This window comes from Centrocercus urophasianus, unplaced genomic scaffold (assembly GCF_019232065.1).
Source record: "Centrocercus urophasianus isolate 14NV4802_14NV808 unplaced genomic scaffold, USGS_Curo_1.0 seq_9, whole genome shotgun sequence".
NCBI classification, from domain to species: domain Eukaryota; kingdom Metazoa; phylum Chordata; class Aves; order Galliformes; family Phasianidae; genus Centrocercus; species Centrocercus urophasianus.
In genome coordinates, this window is record NW_024885532.1 from 22,609,295 (window position 1) to 22,616,195 (window position 6,901).

Below are 6,901 nucleotides of genomic sequence, written 5' to 3' on the forward strand. Positions count from 1 at the left end.
GCAGGCAGCGGGACACCCCTCACACCTCTGGGGGGGGAGAGTTTATCGCACCTGATAGGTTGCTGAGAAAGATAGTTATCCTTTTGTGTTGCAAAAGGGTCGAGGCATCTGCCAGGCGTTGAGTCTTAGGAGGCTCAAAGCTAGCAAACTGCAGCGCCTAGTCGCCACTTTAGGCTGGAAACAAAGCTGAGCTCTCTTTGGGGATCTCAGAAATTGCTGATTGCCCATAAAAAAAAAATAAATTTTTTAAAAAAAAAAAAAAAAAGTGAAAACTATGCACAGGAGCTCAGGAAATGGCAAAGCATGAGGAAGTAGAAAGGACACAGAGTCCAGATTATGCCATACAGGAATAACTAGAAGCACCAAGCAAAAATGCAAAACAAAGCTGCAGCTGAAAATGTGAGCTTCCAGAAGCGCTGGAGTCACTGCCGGCCTTTTTATATTGTAGTGGCATGATTCAGGCACAGATTTTGACTTGGCCAGCAAATAGTGCAGTGGATTCAGATTGTGTAAACATAGGTTTCACTGCTGGCCAGGCTGCACAGCTGTTGTCTGAACTTGGTCTTTGTGTTACCCAGTGCTGCGTATTTCAAATTCCCAGCTATAAAATGGTAATTTCATACCATTATGTATAAAAATAAATGCTGCTTTTCAGTCCACTTCCAGGCAGGGGAGAGCAGTTAGTAAGGAAAAAGCTACAGACGTACTCCTAGTTCTGCTAGATTTCTTATTGAAACCTGGCAAAAATCAGCTGGAAAAGGGCAAATGTCACATTGAGTAACATGGTTAGTGGGCATGGTGGTGATGGGCTGATGGTTGGACTAGATGATCTTAGTGGTTTATCCAACCTCGATTCTCTGATTCTCTGATTCTATAGTATGTACTGCATTCCACTAAAGTTTTCCAAAATCCCTGCATGAAAAGCAGTAGACCACTGCAGAATGGTAAATACGTCTGAAAGTTTTATTTCAGAATATTACATATATATATTTCAGAAATTGCCTTATACCCTTTTTGTGGGCGTCATCAACAGAAACATTAAAAAACTTGGCAGATGCAGAATCACATGGAAAAAGAGGAAGGAAGTGCCAGCCTCTTTTTAAAGCTGATGGGGAGGGGGGCAACTCAGCAAGGGCCAGGGCACAGCACATGAACATCTTGCCCTAATGCCAGAACAGCTCAACATTGGATTAGAAACAGGCAAAAACAAGCTAAACAGTGCATATAGCAAAATAAGGAGTCTGCCTGAAACCCTCAAAAAACACTCACTGACAATGGAAAAATGAATTAGGGAGGAGACAGTGGATTAAGAGCTCGTATGAATGTTATTTTACAGAGGAATCTTCGTACTTACCACAACATTTAACAGGCACGGAAGTTGATGGCTTGTAAACTTCATAATACATAGCTCAGTGAGACCTTTGAGCTACAGAAAGATGCAGTGTGGGGAACTGAAAGCCAACATCCATGATCTTTCCAGTAGTGCTTAGCTAAGTGCATTCAAGGCGTTGCTCCTGACAGGAGTTTAAGACAGTGCTGGTTCTATAATGTTTGTACTGAACTGTACGAAGTGAGCAGAATTGCTTTTTAAAACAGGGAAAGGAGTATTTTTAATCATGCAGCTAAGGTAGTTCAATCTTGGCAAGTACCTTCTGGAAGGCTTCTGAAGAGAAGCCCTAAAGGCTTTTAAAATTAATTTTTATTGTTTAGGGCTAATGTTGTAGAATAATTGAATTCTACTGTTTGAGAAGTATATGATTCGCAAGTAAAAAGCTGCCAGGAATGGGCTGAAAGTTAAAAATACCATCAGTATGTTGACAAAATGAAGAATAAAATTAATTTCATGTAAAAACAAAATAATTACAAGGGTAGGATAACTATCACAAGCCAAAAACATCCAGGAAATTGGTGGTCAGCTGACCTCCTAAAGAATTCCAAACATGCTGATTTGCAGGCATCTGAGTTACAGTACAAAGCATGGCTGAGGATGCTGGTACCCTGGCAAAGGAAGACGGCTGTGATGCTGTTCTCAGCTCTCCACCTGCTGCTGGGTCTGTGGCCACACTGAGTTAGCAACCACAGCTTCAGTTTGCTGGCAGACATTACAGTACTGGAGCACATATCCAAAAACAATGCACATTCTGCTCTGTTCAAGCATATATTTATTTACAAATACATAGTAAATGTTATTACCAAAGACCATAGTGCCTGTGGATACATCATTTAATCATTGTAGTCTGAAAGCCTGAAAAAGTGGCAACGCAAGCTGAGAGCGTCATAGCCATTGCTGTTCAAGATCTCTGTTCAATCTTCTGTTCAAGACTGTGTTTTACCAATCTTATGCAACATCCATTGAACAGTAATTGACACATATTGATGCTTTAGATTTGATTAAACCTTCTTAAAGGTCTCAGAGTGGGTGAAACGATTGTTCTTACAAGGCAGAATCAAGTTTCTGTCTGTACTTATTTTTAACCAGTGGAATTTATAGAGAAGAAGGAAGGATGGAGCAGAGCCAGTCTTAGGAGGAACAGAACTGGCCTCAGGAGGTCAAAGAAAGAATAAAGAACACCTTCCAGTTTTCCATTAGAACAGACTGTAATAGCTTTAAAAGGGAAGAAGGAAGGCAGATGGGAAAAATCTGGCATCCCGGGAAAAGGCTGATCCTTGTAGCTATGAAATGAACATCAGAAACAGTCGGAAAAACATCTCCTTGGGATGCTTTTAATAAATAATTTGTACCAATACAACTGTTGAGGCTGGGGTTGTACTGCATCTTAAACATTAGGAACATGCCATCTGTGCACGCACATACACATAACTTCTGTTTTTATCCTGTTGTGTAACTTGGGACATAGCAATGACTGACAAGTACAGCTAAAAATTTAGAAACATGATTTGCATAGCAATTTGTGAATTAAAGCTCCTCCGGAAGGGTGGACTTAATAGAAAAAGTGTGAAGGGTGAATCACAGGAAGACACAGGAAGCGGAGACATTTGACTAGTTGCCCTTTGCTGTAGTAAAGGCCCTCTCTGTAGGATAGAGCTCTCACACTGCTTCACTGGGAGAGCAGATACTTAATGGTACTGTATTTCTCATGTCTCACTGGACTAAATACACCATGTATTTTCTCTGATGGTAAAACTGGCTGAAGAAGTTCCTGTCTTTGCTGATGCCTGTCATGATTTATAGCTACTTCTATAGTGATGTCTACTTGCTGGGTTGCCAGTCCCTCTGTAATTTGGGCTGCATATTAAAAGCAAATGTAAAAAGCTAATACAGATTGTTCTTGAATTTCGTTATTCAATGAGAAAGCTCCACAGGTAATCAGGCTGCTACAGCTGAGAGGCTGTGTGTGGGAAGAAAAGCAGATCAGACAGAGAATGGGGCTGGTTCCCTGTTAAACCAGCTTTGCCTCAAGAGAAAATGCATCAAGGAACTACAGCTGCATCACTAATCAATTGTAGAGAAATGGTTTTGTTTTGTTAAACCAGTAGGCACTGCTCACTGCTCCTTTTCCTCCAGTCTTTGCTGGGACATTCAGGAAAATAATGTGAATCTAATGAACATGTGAAGATAGTACAAATTTACATTATGCTCTCTCCTTCATTTAAAGGGAACAAAGGGAAAAGCATTGGTTCTTTTTGATTCAAGTGTTTAGTTTCTGACAGATGAATGACAAATGCTTTATTCCCAGAATGACAAGTTTGACTTCTGACGTCTGAGCCTCGTAATTGCTGAGCTGGGGAGCTGCGTGATGAGGAAGTGATTCTTCATCTGTTCGGGTGAGAAGCAGTTCTCAGGAGAAATAATGGAAGAACTGGGTATTTTCACAGTGTGCCTCACCCTGTGAAGAGTCAGAGTGGCTGCTGGGAACGATCCACTTCTCAGAGGCAGATCCTACAAAGCTGCCATGTCATAATACCAGAGAGCACACTGTAACATCTTCTAATGCCATTTTCTCTGGCTGCTGGGCCTCTGCTTAAAAGGTCAGTTTCTAAAATAAGTCCTGGAAACATCTGCTGTTTGTTATGAAAGAACAATTTAAGAAATACATAAAAGAATTATGAAAAAGGATCGCAACTGAATGCTGAACTGAATGAACCAAAGGAAAAAAAAATAAAGTGGCATCACATTTGTGAAGATGATCAAAGGGCTGGAGCAACTCCCCTGTGAAGAAAAGTTGAGGGAGCTGGACTTGTTCAACCTGGAGAAGGTTTTAGGGAGACCTTATTCTGGCTTCTAGTAATTAAAGCAGGAGGGAGAGTGACTTTTTACTGACAGTGATAGGACAAGGGGGGATGGCTTTAAACTAAAAGAGGGGATATTTAGGTCAAGTGTTAGGTAAAAGTTCTTTACTCAAAGGTCTGTGAGGTACTGGCTGCCCAGAGAAGCTGTGGATACCCCATTGCTGTAGGTAATTCTACCTACAGCATAGAATCATAAAATGAGTGCGGTTGGAAAAGACCTCCAAGATCATCTAATCCAACTGTCTACCTGCCTCCAGTATTTCCTCAGTAAACCATGTCCCTTAGTACCACATCTAAATGTTTCTTGAACACCTCCAGGGATGGTGACTCAACCACCTCCCTGAGCAGCTCCTACCAGTGTCTGACCACTCTTTTAGAGAATAAGTTTTTCCTAATACCAGATCTGAACCCCTGCTGGCACAACTTAAGGCAATTCCCTCCCGTCCTATGGCTGTTACCTGGGAAAAGAGGGTGACCCCCACCTCATCACAACCTCCTTTCAGGTCATTGAAGAGAGCTATAAGGTCTTCCTTGAACCTCCTCTTCTCCAGACTGGACAATCCCAGTTCTCTCAGCTGCTCCCCATGTGACTTGTGTTCCAGACCCTTCATGGCTTCATTGCCCTTCTCTGGACACACTTCAGGGCCTCAACATCTGTTCTTGTAATGGGGGGCCCAAAACTGAACACAGTACTCAAGATGCAGCCTCATCAGAAATGACTAAAGAGGGACGGTTGCTTTCCTGCTCCTGCTGCCTGCAGTGTTTCTGATACAAGCCAAGATGCCACTGGCCTTCTTGGCCATCTGGGCACAGTGCTAGCTCGTGTTCAGTTAAGCACTGACCAACACCCCCAAGTCAATTTCCTAAGCACTCTTGGGTGGATCCCATCTGGCCTCATGGTCTTGTGACAGTCTAGATGAAGTAGTAGGTCTCTGTTTCCATCTGAATTATGAGGGACTTATTTTGCTCCTCATCCCAGACTTCCAGGTCAGTGGGTAGAGCACCCAGAGGATAACTTGTCTGACTATTAGAGACAAATGTAAAGAGGGCAGTGAGAACCTCATCCTTCTTCTTACCTCAGTGGTCATGCTTCCTGCCTTATCCTGTAAAGGAGATTCTCCTTAGCCTCCCTCTTATTGTTTATATATTTGTTAAAATATTTTTTATTGTCTTTTACTACGCTGGCCAGGTTGAGCTCAATCCGGGCTTTTGCCTTTCTAATTTTCTCCCTGCACATCCTAACAAGTTCTTTGTACTCTCCCTGAGTTTCCCATCCCTTCTTTCACAGGAGATAGATTCTCTTTTTCTCTGAGAGCCTCAGAAAAATGTTCTGTGGTCATCCAGGCTGGTCTTCTTCCCTGACAGCTCATGATATGGCATGGAGTGGTAGTCTGCTCCTACACCTTTAAGACTTACTTCGTGAGGAGCAACCAGCCTTCCTGGACCCTTTTACCCTTCAGGTCTGGCTCCTAAGGGAACCTCCCTACCAGTGTCCTGAACAGTTCAAAGTCTGCCATCCAGAAGTCTAAGGCAGCAGTTTTGCTGGCTCCCCTGATGACCTCACCAAGAATAGAGAACTCTACCACATGTTCAGTCCCAGGTTGGATGGGACCCTGGGCAGCCAGATTTGGTGGGTGGCAGCCCTGCCCACGGTAGGTGGGTTGGAACTGGTGGGCTTTAAGTTCCTTCCAACCTGAGGCATTCTATGATTCTATGTTTATAAAATTGCTTGTAAGGCAATATCTACATGGCGAAGTACACAAAACTTGTGCAAATTTAACAAGAAAGTATTTTGTCCTTCCAAGCTTTTTGTCCTCCAACTAGGTAGTGAAGTGGTTACCACTGGTACTCTTCATTGCAGTTAACAATATTGATGGCAGTGCAGATGTTCACATTTGTGCACCTTTGAAACAGATGGCTAATCACTCACTTCCATGTTCTGTTTTTAAACAGGAGTTCTGCTATTTAAATACCTGCTGTCCCTTCAGCTGTAACATGAACCAATCGGTATGCTGAGCTTATTTTGTTAACTTCTGCTTTTCACTACTTGCAAAATAAGTTGTTCAACTAAACAAATCTAGCAAAAACGGTTGAAGGTGATCTCCAGGACAGTTATGCATTCATTTAAAATATATTGACTTACAAACTGGGATGGTGTTTGTGTTATAGACAGAGCATGAAATCTCGTTTTTGGAATAACATTCACTCAGAGCCCTTGGGCAAGTCTACAGACTCTACTGCAAACTGATCAGAGAAATTTTCTTGTTGTAGTAGAGCAGTTTAATTCATATAGTGCATATATTCTATTCTAGTGATAGAGAATGAAGAATGATACTTTTTTAGAGATGAAAAGGTAGTTCTGTCAAGCAAGAAGCAATGCTTATGGGGAGAGGTAATATCTTGTAATATCCATTAGCCCAGGTGGTGAAGAGCAGGCTGGCTTTCAGGAGCACAAGAAGCCCTTCATCTCACTGAGAGCAGTGGCTTAGTCCACGTAGCCTGAATTCCATCCAGGACCATGGTTCCATGGGTGAATAAAGCGAGTCTTGGAGCGCAAAGCTCTGGGTCAAAAAACTGCAGCTATTCAACAGAAAGTGAAGAAAACTCATAATACCAGCTAAAATGGAATAAATATTCTGCAGAGATACTT